The sequence below is a fragment of the Globicephala melas genome, chromosome 10, assembly GCF_963455315.2.
Source record: "Globicephala melas chromosome 10, mGloMel1.2, whole genome shotgun sequence".
NCBI lineage: Eukaryota > Metazoa > Chordata > Mammalia > Artiodactyla > Delphinidae > Globicephala > Globicephala melas.
Genome location: NC_083323.1, coordinates 95,820,463 through 95,839,223, shown reverse-complemented (window position 1 = coordinate 95,839,223; position 18,761 = coordinate 95,820,463). Strand labels below are relative to the sequence as shown.

Genomic DNA, 18,761 nt, shown 5'->3' with positions numbered 1-18,761 from the left:
TTCTATCCTGTACCATTGATCTATATTTCTGTTTTTGTGCCAGTGCCATACTGTCTTGATTACTGTAGCTTTGTGTTATAGTTTGAAGTCAGGGAGCCTGATTCCTCCACCTCCATTTTTCATTCTCAAGATGGCTTTGGCTATTTGGGGTCTTTTGTGTTTCCATACAAATTGTAAAATTTTTTGTTCTAATTCTCTGAAGAATGCCATTGGTAGTTTGATAGGGATTGCATTGAATTTGTAGATTGCTTTGGATAGTATAGTCATTTTCACAATATTGATTCTCCAATCCAAGGACATGGCATATTTCTCCATCTGTTTATGTCACCTTTGATATCTTTCATCAGTGTTTTATGGTTTTCTGAGTATAAGTCTTTCACCAAAAATATGGAATGCTTCACAAATTTGTGTGTCATCCTTGTGCAGGGGCCATGCTAATCTTCTCTGTTTCGTTCCAATTTTAGTATATGTTCTGCCAAAGCAAGCACTCACTGTCACAGTAAAGGTATTTGATGGAAACACCACCAACTTTCAGTTCTTCTGACAAAAATTCTTGGAGTCGTCCTTGTTTCCTCTCTTTCTCCCATATCTTATATCCAGTTCTTTGGGGAATCCTATTTGCATTATTTTAGAAATATATCTCCATCTGTTACAATGACCCTGGTCAGAGTCATCATTATCTGATGCCTAGAATCCTGCCTCAGCCTTCTAACTCTCTTTACCCCTCCCTAGTATCTATTCTAAACAAGATAGCTAGAGTAAATCTTTTACAGTTTAAATCAGATCGTGTCATTCATTTACTTGAAATTCTCCAAAGGCTCTCTATCTCACTCAGAGTAAAAGCTGAACTACTTAAAGTGGTCTGCAGGGGGCTGACCAGCTCCCACCACCACCGCCCTCCTTACTTCTCTGAATCTACTTCAATTCCTTCCCCACTCATTAATCTTCACCCATATTGGCCACCTTGCTATTCCTCAAGCACACCAAACATAGGCTTGTCTTGGGACCACTGTACTAGTTGTTTCCTTTGTCTTGAACATTAATTCCCTCACCCTCTTCAAATCACAACTCAGACAGCTTCTCAGCGAGTTATAAAAGGTTGCTTTTAATCTATATAACTTTCACTTTCTAACATACAGTATAATTTACTTACTTATTTGGCATATTTTTTCCTGGCTATCAGTATTTCCCTTCCCCCACTTGCCACATCTGAATATATGCTCCATAATGAGGAGAGAATTTGTTCTCTGATATATTCCCAGCACTTAGAAAGCTACTTGAGTGGAAGGAGGGATAAATTAGGAGTTTGGGATTAACAGATATACATTACTATATATAAAATAGATAAACAAGGACCTACTGTATAGCACAAAAAACTATATTCAATTCTTGTAATAACCTATAATGGAAAAGAATCTGAAAACAGGGCTTCCCTGGTGGCGCAGTGGTTGACAGTCCACCTGCTGTTGCAGGGGACACGGGTTCGTGCCCCAGTCCGGGAAGATACCACATGCCATGGAGCGGCTAGGCCTGTGAGCCATGGCTGCTGAGCCTGTGCATCCAGAGCCTGTGCTCTGCAATGGGAGAGGCCACAACAGTGAGAGGCCCGAGTACCGCAAAAAAAAAAAAAAAAAAAAAAGAATCTGAAAACAAATGTATATATATGTATAAGTGAATCACTTTGCTGTACACCTTAAACTAACACAGAATTGTAAATCAACTACACTTCAACAAAGAAAAAAGAAAACTGCTTGGTACATTTTCTGAGTAGACTAATGAGATTCAATTATAACTTTTCTTAATAGGTAAGTGCCAAATATTCTAATTAGTATCGTTCATAACAGTCTGCCCAGTATACAAAACAACTGATGCTGTTCATTGTTATTATCACTTGGTTGGGAGTGATGGGGAGATCCATGTAACATTGCACCTTACTTCACTTTTGAAACATTATCAATTAATTAATTAATTTTGATAGGTAAGAAGTGGATTTATTTAGAGACACACACATTCCATAGACAGAATGCAGTCTGTCTCAAAAGGTAAGAGAGGCCCTGGGAGAAACACACTCCACAGAGTATGGACCATCTCAGAAGGCGAGAGGCCCTGAAATATGTGGTGGTTAGTTTTTATGGGCTGGAAAATTTCATAGGCTAGTAAGTTGGAGAATATTCCAACTGTTTTGGAGAAGGGGGTCAAGATTTCCAGGAATTGGGCCACTGCCCACTTTTGGGCCTTTTATGGTCAGCCTTGGAAACGTCACAGCGCTGGTGGATGTGAACGTCATTATTTTAATTTTATTATTAGTAATATCCCTTGGAACCTTCTTCCAAAAATATTTATCTAGAGACATCGTCACTAGTCGAGACATTTTAGGCCCTGCACCCTTACGTTCTCTACATAGTTAACAAACATTTCACGAATGGATAAAATATGAATTCAATGAAGAGTTGTTTCTATAAGAGTGAATCATCTCGGAAAAGTGAGTGACTAAAAAGATGTTATTGGATTAAATGTGAATAGAAATTGAAAAAGATTAGCAAAAAACCTAAAAATCTATACAGACCCTACATACAGATTGCTTGAAAAATGTGTTTAAGCTCTGACTCTATTTGAAAGAAATCTAAAACTGGTTATCTTAGACTCTATAGATGTAAGATTATTCCAGAATAAGGAGGCAGAACTATAGTCAGTGAAACCAATAAAAAAGGAATAGCCTTGGCCTGATATCAAAAAATGGGGGAAAAAAATTGGAGAATGAATGTACATTTACATGTTATCAATTGGGTACATATATTCTCACACATTTTATTTTCTCAGTCATCTGAAAGTGAAGTAGAAAACATATTGTTCATTTTCTCCTAAATATCTCCATAAAACAGAGAAGTATTTCCTGTTTTGTGTGTGTGTGTATGTGTGTGTTTTCTAAAAATAATAACATTCTCTTTCACAAACACAGTACAATTGTGAAAATCAGGAGAAATGTACAAAATCAGGAGATTAACATGAGTACAATTCTCTTATCTAATCTACAAACCTCTATCATATTTTGCTAATTTTCTCAATAATGTCTTCTGCAGCAAAAGAAAATCCCAGACCAGGTGTTGCTTTGATCACTTGCTTAAGTGATGTCTCCCAGGTTTCTCCACTGTGTACTTAAGTAATTTGTGAAAAGATGCTTGGAGAATATATAAATATTCTCTTCACCCACTCTACTACCACCGGGTCTATTATGCAATGTCATTTTATTTAGTTGCCATGTCTGTTTAGTCCCCTTTAATCTGAAGTAGTTCTGCCATCTTTGTCTTTGAGTATATTATTTTTTTCTTATTAGTTGTCTATTTTATACATATTTGTGTATGCATGTCAATCCCAATCTCCCAGTTCATCCCACCACCACCACCACCACCCCCGCTTTCCCCCCTTGGTGTCCATACATTTGTTCTCTACATCTGTGTCTCTATTTCTGCCTTGCAAACCGGTTCATCTGTTCCATTTTTCTAGATTCCACATATATGTGTTAATATACGATATTTGTTTTTCTCTTTCTGACTTACTTCACTCTGTATGACAATCTCTAGGCCCATCCATGTCTCTACAAATGACCCAATTTCATTCCTTTTAATAGCTGAGAAATATTCCATTGTATATATCTAGTACCACATCTTCTTTATCCACTGTCTTTCAATGGGCATTTAGGTTGCTTCCATGACCTGGTTATTGTAAATAGTACTGCAATGAACATTCGGGTACATGTGTCTTTTTTTTTTGCGGTACGCGGGCCTGTCACTGTTGTGGCCTCTCCCACAGGCTCCGAACGTGCAGGCTCAGTGGCCATGGCTCACGGGCCCAGCCACTCCGTGGCATGTGGGATCTTCCCGGACCAGGTCACGAACCCGTGTCCCCTGCATCGGCAGGTGGACTCTCAACCACTGCGCCACCAGGGAAGCCCTGTTAAACATTTCTTGAATCTTCTCAATTTTTGCCTCCATTCTTTTTCTGAGATCCTGGATCATCTTCACTATCATTATTCTGAATTCTTTTTCTGGAAGGTAGCCTATCTCCACTTTGTTTAGTTGTTTTTCTGGGATTTTATCTTGTTCCTTCATCTGGTACATAGTCCTTTGCCTTTTCATTTTGTCTATCTTTCTGTGAATGTGCTTTTCGTTCCACAGGCTGCAGGATTGTAGTTCTTCTTGTTTCTGCTGTCTGCCCTGTGGTGGATGAGGCTATCTAAGAGGCTTGTACAAGCTTCCTGATGGGAGGGACTGGTGGTGGGTAGAGCTGGGTGTTGTTCTGGTGGGCAGAGCTCAGTAAAACTTTAATCCCCTTGTCTGCTGATGGGTGGGGCTGAGTTCCCTCCCTGTGGGTTGTTTGGCCTGAGGTGACCCAGCACTAGAGGCTACAGGCTCTTTGGTGGGACTAATGGTGGACTCCGGGAGGGCCCATACCAAGGAACACTTCCCAGAACCTCTGCTGCCTGTGTCCTTGTCCCCATGGTGAGCCACAGCCACCCCCCGCCTCTGCAGGAGACCCTCCAACATTAGCAGGTAGGTCTGGTTCAGGCTCCCATGGGGTCACTTCTCCTTCCCCCTGGGTCCTGATGCACACACTACTGTGTGTGTGCCCTCCAAGAGTAGACTCCTTGTTTCCCCCAGTCCTGCTGAAGTCTTGCAATCAAATCCCGCCAGCCTTCAAAGTCACACTCTCTGGGAATTCCTCCTCCCGTTGCTGGACCCCCAGGTTGGGAAGCCCGACGTGAGGCTCAGAACCTTCACTCCAGTGGGTGGACTTCTGTGTTGTAATTGTTCTCCAGTTTGTGAGTCACCCACCCAGTGGTTACGGGGTTTGATCTTATTGTGATTGTGCCCCTCCTACTCTCTCACCATGGCCTCTCTCCTGTCTTTGGACGTGAGGTATCCCCTTTGGTGAGTTCCAGTGTCCTCCTGTCGATTATTGTTCAGCAGTTAGTTGTGATTCCGGTGCTCTCACAAGAGGGAGTGAGCACACGTCCTTCCACTCCGCCATCTTGAACCAATTTCCTGTGAGTATATTACTTTCGAAGAATGTGTCTGGCAGTTACTTTGTAAAAGTTTTTCTGATTTTATAATAATTAACATTCAATTATGATACATGCCATCATTTTTTAAAGTACAATGCACTTAATTAAGAGGCTTTTCTGATAAAATTGTACATTTATGTTTAATAATTATTTACCAACAATTCATTGTGATTATGATCATTTTATTTTGATTGTGCACTAATACAAATGTTAATAACAACAAATCTAGAAGAATTAGAGTTAGGCATTTAAAAAATCCTTCTCAATGTATTATATCAGAGACAAAGAATGTCAATTAGTTCCACCGTTGATAAGGCTAACTTTCATCCTCTGGTTAAAGCTTCAGTGTATTCTAGGACTGAGTAAATATGCCGGGAGACAGATTTCTCACTATGAGAGAAGAGAGTTAAAAGTATGGAAGAGAGCCATTAAAGTGAACCCTGGGATACTGAATTGGATTTGGAAGTATCAGTATGAATTCATAGATTTTAATAGACAGACAAATAGAGACATGGAGATATAGATGTGTGTGTGAGTGTGTGTGTGTGTGTGTGTGTGTGTGTGTGTAAGTGGCTCTGACTGATTTGAGAACCTAAAAGCAATGACACCCCAGAAGCAGTAAACTCATTTAGTGCTGAGATATTAGTTTCTAAATACCATTCTCTACGAAAAGAACCAGGATTCCTTAGATAAATGGCTGATTCCAGCCTGGAAGAGAAAAGCCTGTATTTTTTTTCTTTCATTTCCATTTAAAATTTTATTTTACCTCAATTTTTAATTCTAAATAAAAATTCTGGGGGCTTCCCTGGTGGTGCAGTGGTTGAGAGTCTGCCTGCCGATGCAGGGGACACAGGTTCATGCCCCGGTCCAGGAGGATCCCACGTGCCACGGAGCGGCTAGGCCCATGAGCCACGGCCACTGAGCCTGCGCGTCCAGAGCCTGTGCTCCACAACAGGAGAGGCCACAACAGTGAGAGGCCCGCATATTGAAAAAAAAAAATTCTTCTGCATTTAGTTGTGATTACATTTTTTTAACACAGAAACAATCAAAACAACATAATTGTACTGAAATGTCGGTGTATAATTATTAAACATTAAAATACAAATTTATTGGAAAAGCTTCTCTTAATGAAATAAATTCGTTTGAAAAATTGTAGCATGTAACACATATATATTGAATCTAAAGAAAAAAAAGGTCATGAAGAACTTAGGGGCAGGACAGCAATAAAGATGCAGACCTACTAGAGAATGGACTTGAGGACATGGGGAGAGGGAAGGGTGAGCTGGGACAAAGTGAGAAAGTGGCATGTACATATATACACTACGAAACGTAAAACCGATAGCTAGTGGGAAGCAGCTGCATAGCACAGGGAGATCAGCTCGATGCTTTGTGACCACCTAGAGGGGTGGGATAGGGAGGGTGGGAGGGAGGGAGATGCAAGAGGGAAGAGATATGGGGACATATATATATGTATAGCTGATTCACTTTGTTATAAAGCAGAAACTAACACACCATTGTAGGGAAGAGATATGGGGACATATATATATATGTATAGCTGATTCACTTTGTTATAAAGCAGAAACTAACACACCATTGTAAAACAATTATACTCCAATAAAGATGTTAAAAAAATTGTAGCATGTATTTATAAATTATAAATGCTATTTATTACCATAATCTGTAGAATTCAGCATGAATTCCATCTTAATTTTTTATAGATAAAGATGCTGAGAGGAGGAGCTTCAAATGGTGGAAGAGTAAGAGGCAGAGATCACCTTCCTCCCCACAAATACATCAGAAATACATCTACAGGTGGAACAACTCCTACAGAACACCTACTGAACACTGGCAGAAGAACTCAGACCTCCCAAAAGGCAAGAAACTCCCCACGTACCTGGGTAGAGCAAAAAAAATTGAAAAAACAGAGACAAAAGAACTAGGACAGGACCCGCACCAGTGGGAGGGAGCTGTGAAGGAAGAAAGGTTTCCACACACTAGGAAGGCCCTTTGTGGGTGGAGACTGTGGGTGGTGGAGGGGGGAAGCTTTGGAGCCACAGAGAAGAGCGCAGCAACAGGGGTACAGAGGGCAAAGCGGAGAGATTCCTGCACAGAGGATCGGTGCTGCCCAGCACTCACCAGCCCGAGAGGCTTGTCTGCTCACCCGCTGGGACAGGTGGGGGCTGGGAGCTGAGGCCCCGGCTTCGGTCAGTTCCCAGGGAGAGGACTAGGGTTGGCTGCATGAACACAGCCTGAAGGGGGCTAGTGCACCACAGCTAGTCAAGAGGGAGTCCTGGAAAAAGTGTGGAGCTGCCGAAGAGGCAAGAGACTTCTTCTTGGGCTTTCCTGGTGGCTAAGTGGTTAAGAATCCACCTGCCAATGCAGGGGACATGGGTTCGAGCCCTGGTCTGGGAAGATCCCACATGCTGTGGAGCAACTAAGCCCGTGCGCCACAACTACTGAGCCTGCACTCTAGAGCCCACGAGCCACAATTACTGAGCCCAACGTGCCACAACTACTGAAGCCCGTGCTCCTAGACCCCGTGCTCTGCAATAAGAGAAGCCACCGCGATGAGAAGCCCGCACACCACAACGAAGAGTAGCCCCTGCTCGCCGCAACTAGAGAAAGCCCACGCACAGCAAAGAAGACCCAACGCAGCCAAAAGTAAAATAAAAATAAAAAATAAATAAATTTTTAAAAAGAGAGAGAGAGAGAAAGACTTCTTCTTGCCTCTTTGTTTCCTGGTGCACAAGGAGAGGGGATTAAGAGAGCTGCTTAAAGGAACTCAAGATACGGGCGTGAGATGCAGCTATCAGCGCAGACCCCAGAGACGGACATGAGACGCTAAGGCTGCTGCTGCCACCACCAAGAAGCCTGTGTGCGAGCACAGGTCACTCTCCACACCAATCCTCCCGGGAGCCTGTGCAGCCCGCCGCTGCCAGGGTCCCATGATCCAGGGACAACTTCCCTGGGAGAACGCACGGCGCGCCTCAGAGTGGTGCAACGTCACGCTGGCCTCTGCCACCGCAGGCTCACCCCGCATTCCGTACCCCTCCCACCCACCCCCAGACTGAGTGAGCCAGAGCCCCTGAATCAGCTGCTCCTTTAACCCCGTCCTGTCTGAGCGAACAAAAGACGCCCCTCAGGCGACCTACACACACAGGTGGGTCCAAATCCAAAGCTGAACCCCGGGAGCTGTGCGAACAAAGAAGAGAAAGGGAAATTTCTCCCAGCAGCTTCAGGAGCAGTGGATTAAAGCTCCACAATCAACTTGATGTACCTGCATCTGTGGAATACCTGAATACACAACAAATGATCCCAAACTTAGGAGGTGGACTTTGGGAGCAACGATAAATATATATTTTTCCCTCTTTCTCTTTTTGTGAGTGTGTATGTGTATGCTTCTGTGTGTGATTCTGTCTGTATAGCTTTGCTTTTACCATTTGTCTTAAGGTTCTGTCTGCCCTTTTTTTCTTTTTTAAAAATTTTTTCTCAATAATTATTTTTTAATAACTTTATTTTATTTTACTTTATTTTATTTTATCTTATCTCCTTCTTTCTTTCTTTCTTTTTTCTCTCTCTTTTATTCTGAGCTGTGTGGAGGACAGGCTCTTGGTGCTCCAGCCAGGTGTCAGGGCTGTGCCACTGAGATGAGAGAACCAAGTTCAGGACATTGGTCCACAAGACACCTCCCAGCTCCACGTAATATCAAATGGTGAAAATCTCCCAGAGATCTCCATCTCAATGCCAAGACCCAGCACCATTCAACGACCAGTAAGTTACAGTGCTGGACACCCTATGCCAAACAACTAGCAAGACAGGAACACAACCCCATCCATTAGCAGAGAGGCTGCCTAAAATCATAATAAGGCCACAGACAGCCCAAAACACACCACCAGACGTGGACCTACCCACCAGAAAGACAAGATCCAGCCTCATCCACCAGAACACAGGCACTAGTCCCCTCACCAGGAAGCCTACACAACCCACTGAACAAACCTTAGTCACTGGGGACAGACGCCAAAAACAATGGAAACTACAAACCTGCAGCCTGCGAAAAGGAGACCCCAAACACAGTAAGTTAAGCAAAATGAGAAGACAGAGAAATGCACAGCAGAGGAAGGAGAAAGGCAAAAACCCACTAGACCAAACAATTGAAGAGGAAATAGGCAGTCTATCTGAAAAAGAATGATAGTAAATATGATCCAAGATCTTGGAAATAGAATGGAGAAAATACAAGAAAAGTTTAACAAGGACCTAGAAGAACTAAAGAGCAAACAAACAGTGATGAACAACACAATAAATGAAATTTAAAATTCTCTAGAAGGAATCAATAGCAGAATAAGTGAGGCAGAAGAACGGATAAGTGACCTGGAAGATAAAATAGTGGAAATAACTACTGCAGAGCAGAATAAAGAAAAAAGAATGAAAAGAATTGAGGACACTTTAAGAGACCTCTGGGACAAAATTAAACACAACAACATTCGAATTATAGGGGTCCTAGAAGAAGAAGAGAAAAAGAAAGGGACTGAGAAAATACTTGAAGAGATTATAGTTGAAAACTTCCCTAATATAGGAAAGGAAATAGTCAATCAACTACAGGAAGCACAGAGAGTCCCATACAGGATAAATCCAAGGAGAAAAACGTCAAGACACATATTAATCAAACTATCAAAAATTAAATACAAAGAAAAAATACTAAAAGCAGCAAGGGAAAAACAACAAATAACATACAAGGGAATCCCTATAAGGTTAACAGGTGATCTTTCAGCAGAAACCCTGCAAGCCAGAAGGGAGTGGCAGGACATATTTAAAGTGATGAAAGGGTAAAACCTACAACCAAGTTTACTCTACCCAGCAAGGATCTCATTCAGATTCAACGGAGAAATTAAAACTTTTACAGACAAGCAAAAGCTAAGAGAATTCAGCACCACCAAACCAGCTTTACAACAAATGCTAACGGAACTTCTCTAGGCAGGAAACACAAGAGAAGGAAAAGACCTAAAATAATAAACCCAAAACAATTAACAAAATGGTAACAGAAACATACATATCGATAATTACCTTAAATGTAAATGGATTAAATGCTCCAACCAAAAGACATAGATTGCCTGAATGGATATAAAAACAAGACCTGTATATATGCTGTGTACAAAAGACCCACTTCAGACCTAGGGACACAAGCAGACTAAAAGTGAGGGGATGGAAAAAGATATTCCATGCAAATGGAAATCAAAGGAAAGCTGGAGTAGCAATTCTCGTATCAGACAAAATAGACTTTAAAACCAAGACTATTACAAGAGACAAAGAAGGACGCGACATAATGATCAAGGGATCAATCCAAGAAAAAGATATAACAATTGTAAATATTTATGCACCCAACATAGGAGCACCTCATTACATAAGGCAAACACTAACAGCCATAAAAGGCGAAATCGACAGTAACACAATCACAGTAGGGGACTTTAACACCCCACTTTCACCAATGGACAGATCATCCAAAATGAAAATAAACAAGAAAACACAAGCTTTAAATGATACATTAAACAAGATGGACTTAATTGATATTGATAGGACATTCCATCCAAAAACAACAGAATACACTTTCTTCTCAAGTGCTCATGGAACATTCTCCAGGATAGATCATACCTTGGGTCACAAATCAAGCCTTGGTAAATTTAAGAAAATTGAAATCATATCAAGTATCTTTTTCGAGCACACGCTATGAGAGTAGAGATCAATTACAGGAAAAAATCTGTAAGAAATACAAACACATGGAGGCTAAACAACACACTACTTAATAACCAAGAGATCACTGAAGAAATCAAAGAGGAAATCAAAAAATACCTAGAAACAAATGACAATGAAAACATGACGACCCAAAACCTATGGAATGCAGCAAAAGCAGTTCTAAGAAGAAAGTTTATAGCAATACAATCCTACCTTAAGAAACAAGAAACATCTCAAATAAACAACCTAACCTTACACCTAAAGCAATTAGAGAAAGAAGAACAAAAAACCCCCAAAGTTAGCAGAAGGAAAGAAATCATAAAGGTCAGATCAGAAATAAATGAAAAAGAAATGAAGGAAATGATAGCAAAGATCAATAAAACTAAAAGCTGGTTCTTTGAGAAGATAAAAAAATTGATGAACCATTAGCCAGACTATAAAGAAAAAAAGGGAAAAGACTCAAATCAATAGAATTAGAAATGAAAAAGAAGTAACAACTGGCACTGCAGAAATACAAAGGATCATGAGAGATTACTACAAGCAACTATAGGCCAATAAAGTGGACAATCTGGAAGAAATGGACAAATTCTTAGAAATGCACAACCTTCCAGGACTGAACGAGGAAGAAATAGAAAATATGAACAGACCAATCACAAGCACTGAAATTGAAACTGTGATTAAAAATCTTCCAACAAACAAAAGCCCAGGACCAGATGGCTTCACAGGTGAATTCTATCAAACATTTAGAGAAGAGCTAACACCTATCCTTCTCAAACTCTCCCAAAATATAGCAGAGGTAGGAACACTCCCAAACTCATTCTACGAGGCCACCATCACCCTGATACCAAAACCAGACAAGGATGTCACAAAGAAAGGAAATTACAGGCCAATATCACTGATGAACATAGATGCAAAAATCCTCAACAAAATACTAGCAAACAGAATCCAATAGCACATTAAAAGGATCATACACCATGATCAAGTGGGGTTTATCCAAGGAATGCAAGGATTCTTCAGTATACGCAAATCAATCAACGTGATACACCATATTAACAAATTGAAGGAGAAAAACCATATGATCATCTCAATAGATGCAAAGAAAGCTTTTGACAAAATTCAACACCCATTTATGATAAAAACCCTCCAGAAAGTAGGTAAAGAGGGAACTTACCTCAACATAATAAAGGCCACATATGACAGACCCACAGCCAACATCGTCCTCAAGGATGAAAAACTGAAACCATTTCCACTAAGATCAGGAACAAGACAAGGTTGCCCACTCTCACCACTATTATTCAACATAGTTTTGGAAGTTTTAGCCACAGCAATCAGAGAAGAAAAAGAAATAAAAGGAATCCAAAACAGAAAAGAATAAGTGAAGCTGTCACTGTTTGAAGATGACATGATACTATACATAGAGAATCCTAGAGATGCTACCAGAAAACTACTAGAGCTAATCTATGAATTTGGTAAAGTAGCAGTATGCAAAATTAATGCACAGAAGTCTCTTGCATTCCTATACACTAATGATGAAAAATCTGAAAGTGAAATTAAGAAAACACTCCCATTTACCATTGCAACAAACGGAATAAAAGACCTAGGAATAAACCTACCTAAGGAGACAAAAGACCTGTATGCAGAATATTATAAGACACTGATGAAAGAAATTAAAGATGATACAATTAGATGGAGAGATATACCATGTTGTTGTATTGGAAGAATAAACATTGTGAAAATGACTATACTACCCAAAGCAATCTACAGATTCAGTGCAATCCCTATCAAACTACCACTGGCATTTTTCACAGAACTAGAACATAAAATTTCACAATTTGTATGGAAACACAAAAGACCCCGAATAGCCAAAGCAATCTTGAGAAAGAAAAACAGAGCTGGAGGAATCAGGGTCCCTGACTTCTGACTATACTACAAATACTATACTACAAAGACTACAAAGACAAAGACTATACTACAAATCAAGACACTCTGGTACCGGCACAGAAACAGAAATATAGATCAATGGAACAGGATAGAAAGCCCAGAGATAAACCCACGCACATATGGTCACCTTATCTTTGAGAAAGGAGGCAAGAATATACAATGGAGAAAAGACAGCCTCTTCAATAAGTGGTGCTGGGAAAACTGGACAGATGCATGTAAAAGAATGAAATTAGAACACTCCCTAACACCATACACAAAAATAAACTCAAAATGGATTAAAGACCTAAATGTAAGGCCAGATACCATCAAACTCTTAGAGGAAAACATAGGCAGAACACTCTATGACATAAATCACAGCAAGATCCTGTTTGACCCACCTCCTAGAGAAATGGAAATTAAAAAAAAATAAACAAATGGGACCTAATGAACCTTAAAAGCTTTTGCACAGCAAAGGAAACCATAAACAAGACGGAAAGACAACCCTCAGAATGGGAGAAAATATTTGCAAATGAAGCAACTGACAAAGGATTAATCTCCAAAATTTACAAGCAGCTCATGCAGCTCAATATCAAAAGAACAAACAACCCAATCCAAAAATGGGCAGAAGACCTAAACAGACATTTCTCCAAAGAAGATATACAGATTGCCAGCAGACACATGAAAGAATGCTCAACATCATTAATCATTAGAGAAATGCAAATCTAAACTACAATGAGGTATCACCTCACCACCGTCAGAATGGCCATCATCAAAAACTCTACAAACAATAAATGCTGGAGAGGGTGTGGAGAAAAGGGATCCCTCTTGCACTGTTGGCGAGAATGTAAATTGATACAGCCACTATGGAGAACACTATGGAGGTTCCTTAAAAAACTAAAAATAGAACTACCATACGACCCAGCAATCCCGTTACTGGGCATATACCCTGAGAAAAGCATAATTCAAAAAGAGTCATGTATCAAAATGTTCATTGCAGTTCTATTTACAATAGTCAGGACATGGAAGCAACCTAAGTGTCCATCAACAGATGAATGGATAAAGAATATGTGGCACATATATGCAATGGAATATTACTCAGCCATAAAAAGGAACAAAACTGAGTTATTTGTAATGAGGTGGATGGACCTAGAGACTGTCAAACAGAGTGAAGTAAGTCAGAAAGAGAAAAACAAATACCTTATGCTAACACATATATATGGAATCTAAAAAAAAAAATGGTCATGAAGAACCTATGGGCAAGACGGGAATAAAGTTGCAGACCTACTAGAGAATGGACTTGAGGATACGGGGAGGGGGAAGGGTAAGCTGGGACAAAGTGAGAGAGTGGCATGTACATATATACACTACCAAATGTAAAAATGATAGCTAGTGGGAAGCAGCCGCATGGCACAGGGAGATCAGCTCGGTGCTTTGTGACCACCTAGAGGGGTGGGATAGGGAGGGTGGGAGGGAGGGAGATGCAAGAGGGAAGAGATATGGGGACATATATATATGTATAGCTGATTCACTTTGTTGTGGGGCAGAAGCTAGCACACCATTGTAAAACAATTATACTCCAATAAAGATGTTAAAAAAAATGCTGAGAAATCTTGTTCAGATAAATAATGGAAATAGAAATGGAGAAAGTTTTGTTATAGCAATGCCATTTGATTTGTTGAACTCCTTTTAAGGTATATTTCAAAAATCATGTAATGAAATGATACATGCACCCCAATGTTCACTGCAGCACTATTTACAATAGCCAGGACATGGAAGCAACCTAAATGTCCATCTACAGAGGAATGGATAAAGAAGATGTGGTACGTATATGGTACAAATGAACTTATTTACAAAACAGAAATAGAGTCACAGATTTAGAAAACAAACTTATTGTGATGAGAGGGGGAAGCGGGGGGCAGGGGGGAGGGATAAATTGGGAGATTGGGATTGACATATACACAATACTATATATATAATAAATAACTAATAAGAACCTATTGTATAAGCCAGGGAACTCTACTCAATTCGCTGTAATGACCTATATGGGAAAAGAATCTAGAAAAGTGTGGATATATGTATACGTATAACTGATTCACTTTGCTGTACAGCAAAAACTAATACAACATTGTTAATCAACTATACTCCAATAAAAAAATTATGTAATGAAATATGATTAATAATTATTACTAATGATGACTCAGTCAACCATTCTAACAGATACTCCTTCAATTTTGTAACCAAGCAGGACCCTACGAGACCTTCCCAGAATAGACCCCGACCCATGTCCTCTGCCTGTTTTTTGTCTATAGAAAAACTTTAGTGAAAGAATAAATTTAATCAGAGAAGTGAGAAAATGCAGAAAGGAAAACAGTCAAGCAAGACAAAATAAAAATACTTCAGCCATTCAAATAAGTCAAGGACTTTTAGTTCTTCCAAGGACTATAGATAACATTCTGAGCCAAGTCCTTTGAGCTGTTTTGCAGATACTAAAACCCCTACCAGGTGGAAGAAGTTAACTGCATGCTTCCCAGAAGCACCTATAGCTATGAGTCTATGACTAAGGAGAAAAATGATTTAATACTGTGTGGCCACAATATTCTTTAGACTCTGGAGAAAACTGGTTAAGATGAAACTCTCTTGAAATTCCAAAACTTGTTCTCTTGGCATGTGCAGTTAGAGAAAGCTGGCATGATAAAAATTTTTTTTTTCAGAACACTGACACTGAGAGGACAAAAATATTCTTAGGAGAAAACTTGAAGTTAACTCTTATCATGTCCTTGAAATATAAACACAGCCCACATCGACGGAGACAACCACCTTGGTTCAATTAGTAGAACCTAAACTGAGAAAAAAAAAAAGAAGACAAGAGGCATATATAATGGCCAACAGCTCCTGTTATGTATAAAGTTAAAATCCAAATATAGAATAATACAAAAGGCAGGGGGAGGACATGAATGGAGGTCTATTCTGGGAAGGCCTCATAGGGTCCTGCTCCGTTACAATTTTACTAAAAGCAAAGAAATGGAAACATTCGTTCAAATGTAGCTGTCACCTACAAGTAGAGAAATTCTCTTTTAAAGCTGAACCAGTATTTCATGTTATATTAATTGACACATTGGAGTTTACTACACTCCAGGGAAGTGCACCTGGATCAAACTGAGAGGAAAGAAAGATATATTTCTTTCTTTTGTGAGGTAGAGAAAGGCAGTTGTGATGGGGGAATTTGGAAGGGAGAAATTTTAGCAAAATTCATATGAAATTGAAGATCTGGGCAATGATTCCCTTTAAGCTCTCTTTGCCAGCACGACCTTTGGAAATACCACCAAAGATACAGGTACGCAAGTCTGAAAAATGCTGAACTAGATCATAGGTAAGGTCCTTTTCGCATTCTAATATTTCATGAAATATAAACTTCAGGAGGGACTTTCCTGGTGGCCCAGTGGTTAAGACTCTGCACTTCTACTGCAGGGGGGCATGGGTTCGACACCTGGTCAGGGAACTAAGATTCTACATGCTGCATGGACAAAAAAATTAATTAATTAATTTAAATAAATAAATAAACTTCAGGAAATTTGGAAGAGAGCAACTTTTTCCAACCACTGGTTTGAAAAACACGGGTTTGTTACAGTAGAAAAAAATATTTATATCAGTAAATGAGGTAACAGGATATTTCAATTACTGTTGTTGAAAAAGTTAGTAAAAATTATAAAAATATTTTACACTTTAAGGGGAACAGTTTGGGAGCCTTCAAGTGGGTATAGGTAGCAGTGAGATTGGATCAAAGGTAATGTGATGAAGTGGATCTGGAACATAGTTGACAATGATGTTAAAAGTTGCTTATTATTGTTGAAAAAACAAACAACCCAATCAAAAATGAGCAGAAGATCTAAGTAGACAATTCTCCAAAGAAGACATAGAGATGGCCAAAAAGCACATGAAAAGATGCTCAACATCACTAATCATTAGAGAAATGCAAATCAAAACTACAATGAGGTATCACCTCACACCAGCCAGAATGGCCATCATCAAAAAGTCTACAAACAATAAATGCTGGAGAGGGTGTGGAGAAAACTGAACCCTCCCACATTGTTGGTGGGACTGTCAACTGGTAAAACCACTATGGAGAATAGTATGGAGGTTCCTTAAAAAACTAAAAATAGAACTACCATATGATCCGGCAATCCCACTCCTGGGCATATATTCGGAGAAAACCATAATCCTAAAGGATACATGCACCCCAATGTTCATTGCAGCACTATTTACAACAGCCAAGACATGGAAGCATCCTAAATGTTCATTGTCAGAGGAATGGATAAAGAAGATGTGGTACATATATACAATGGAATATTACTCAGCCATAGAAAAAGAATGAAATAATGCCCTTTGCAGCAACATGGATGGACCTAGAGATTCTCATACTAAGTGAAAATAGTCAGACAGAGAAAGACAAATATATGATATCACTTATATGTAGAATCTAATTTTTAAAAAGAGATACAAATGAACTTATTTATAAAACAGAAACAGACTTACAGGTATCCAAAACAAACTTATGGTTACCAAAGGGGAAACGGGGCACGGGGGGATAATTCAGGCACTTGGGATGAACACACACATACTATTATATATAAGATAGATAACCAACAAGGACCTACCGTATAGCACAGGGAACTCTACTCATTATTCTGTGATAACCTATATGAGAAAAGAATTTTAAAAAGAGTGAATATATGTATACGTCTAACTGAATCTTTGTGTACTTTGCTGTACACGTGAAACTAACACAACATTGTAAATCAACTATACTCCAACAAAATTAAAAATTTTTAAAAGTTGCTGCTGCTTATTATTATTTGGATATAGTAAAATTATTCTATACACCCAAAATTTGAAACTATAACCATTAGCGATTGAAGAATTTTAGCTATCAATGGGCCTATATTTTTTATAACTTGATTTAGGTTGCATGAATTTAGACATTGTGATACATAATTTTAAAATATTTTTTGGAGGAAGGTGGTCAAAAGGTACAAATTTTCAGTTATAAGATAGGTAAGAACTAGGGATGTAACGTACAGCAGGATGACTACGGTTAACACTGATGACGCCATGTCTGAAAGTGGTTAACACAGAAAAGCCTGAGAGTTCTCATCACAAGGAAAACAATGTTTTCATTTTCCAATTTTTTAATCATATCTGTATGAGATAATGGATGCTAACTCAATTTATTGTGGGAATCCTTTCACAATATATGTAATTCAAACCATTACGCTGTATACCTTAAATTTACACAGGGATATATGTCAATTATATCCCAATAAAGCTGAAAAATATTGAATAAAATAAAAATATTTTCTGGATTATATTAGAGGGAAACATTAATTTGTGAATAAAGATTTTGGTATTTTTGGAAATATATCATTAGACAATAACATTCACAAATATTTTTGATGATTGTAACACACACATTATGTTAAGTGAATAAGAAGTATGTATCTTTACTAAGAAAGTATAACTTTTGTCAGAATTTGTTTAAAAGGGGACAGATATATAAGGTTATACTAGTAGTGAATTAGACTGGGCTCGCATTAATTGTCTAGTCTTCTTTTGCCCTTTATGGAGAATGGCCATCTAGACCTAATTATCCTTTGTGATAGAGTGCCAGGACTCCCTTGGTTTCAAATTCTTCAACTATTATTTTTCAACTTTTCTGGAAATTTCTTTGCCCTTCATACATATTTTTTCCTCAAATCCCCAGAATGCAATGTGTTCTGCCTCCTTTGTGCTCTTCACCTTAATTAACTCAACATGTCCTTTTTCTCAGATTATTTTGCCTAATGTTCTAGCACATCAAGTATAAATTTAAGCTTCACATTTGCAAACCCGCCATTTACACTGAACGTATAAAGTGTGGATGGTGGCATAATGTGATGCTTGTTGTGTATAAACAGTTCATTACAGGCTGCTTATTGACAAACAGTTGGCTTTCATTCCATCATACACCGATTTTCTTTTCCCTCAATTCTAGTAAATGGACGTCTGCTATTGTTCG

General features: G+C 39.1%; 1 non-coding gene across 1 annotated transcript; it reads right to left on the bottom strand.

Moving 5' to 3' along the window:
• Nucleotides 1–381: 381 nt before the first annotated feature.
• LOC115841131 (U6 spliceosomal RNA) lies at nucleotides 382–488 on the bottom strand. The gene has a single exon (XR_004034705.1). It is a non-coding gene; the product is annotated as a U6 spliceosomal RNA (small nuclear RNA).
• Between the last annotated feature and the right edge of the window lie 18,273 nt (nucleotides 489–18,761).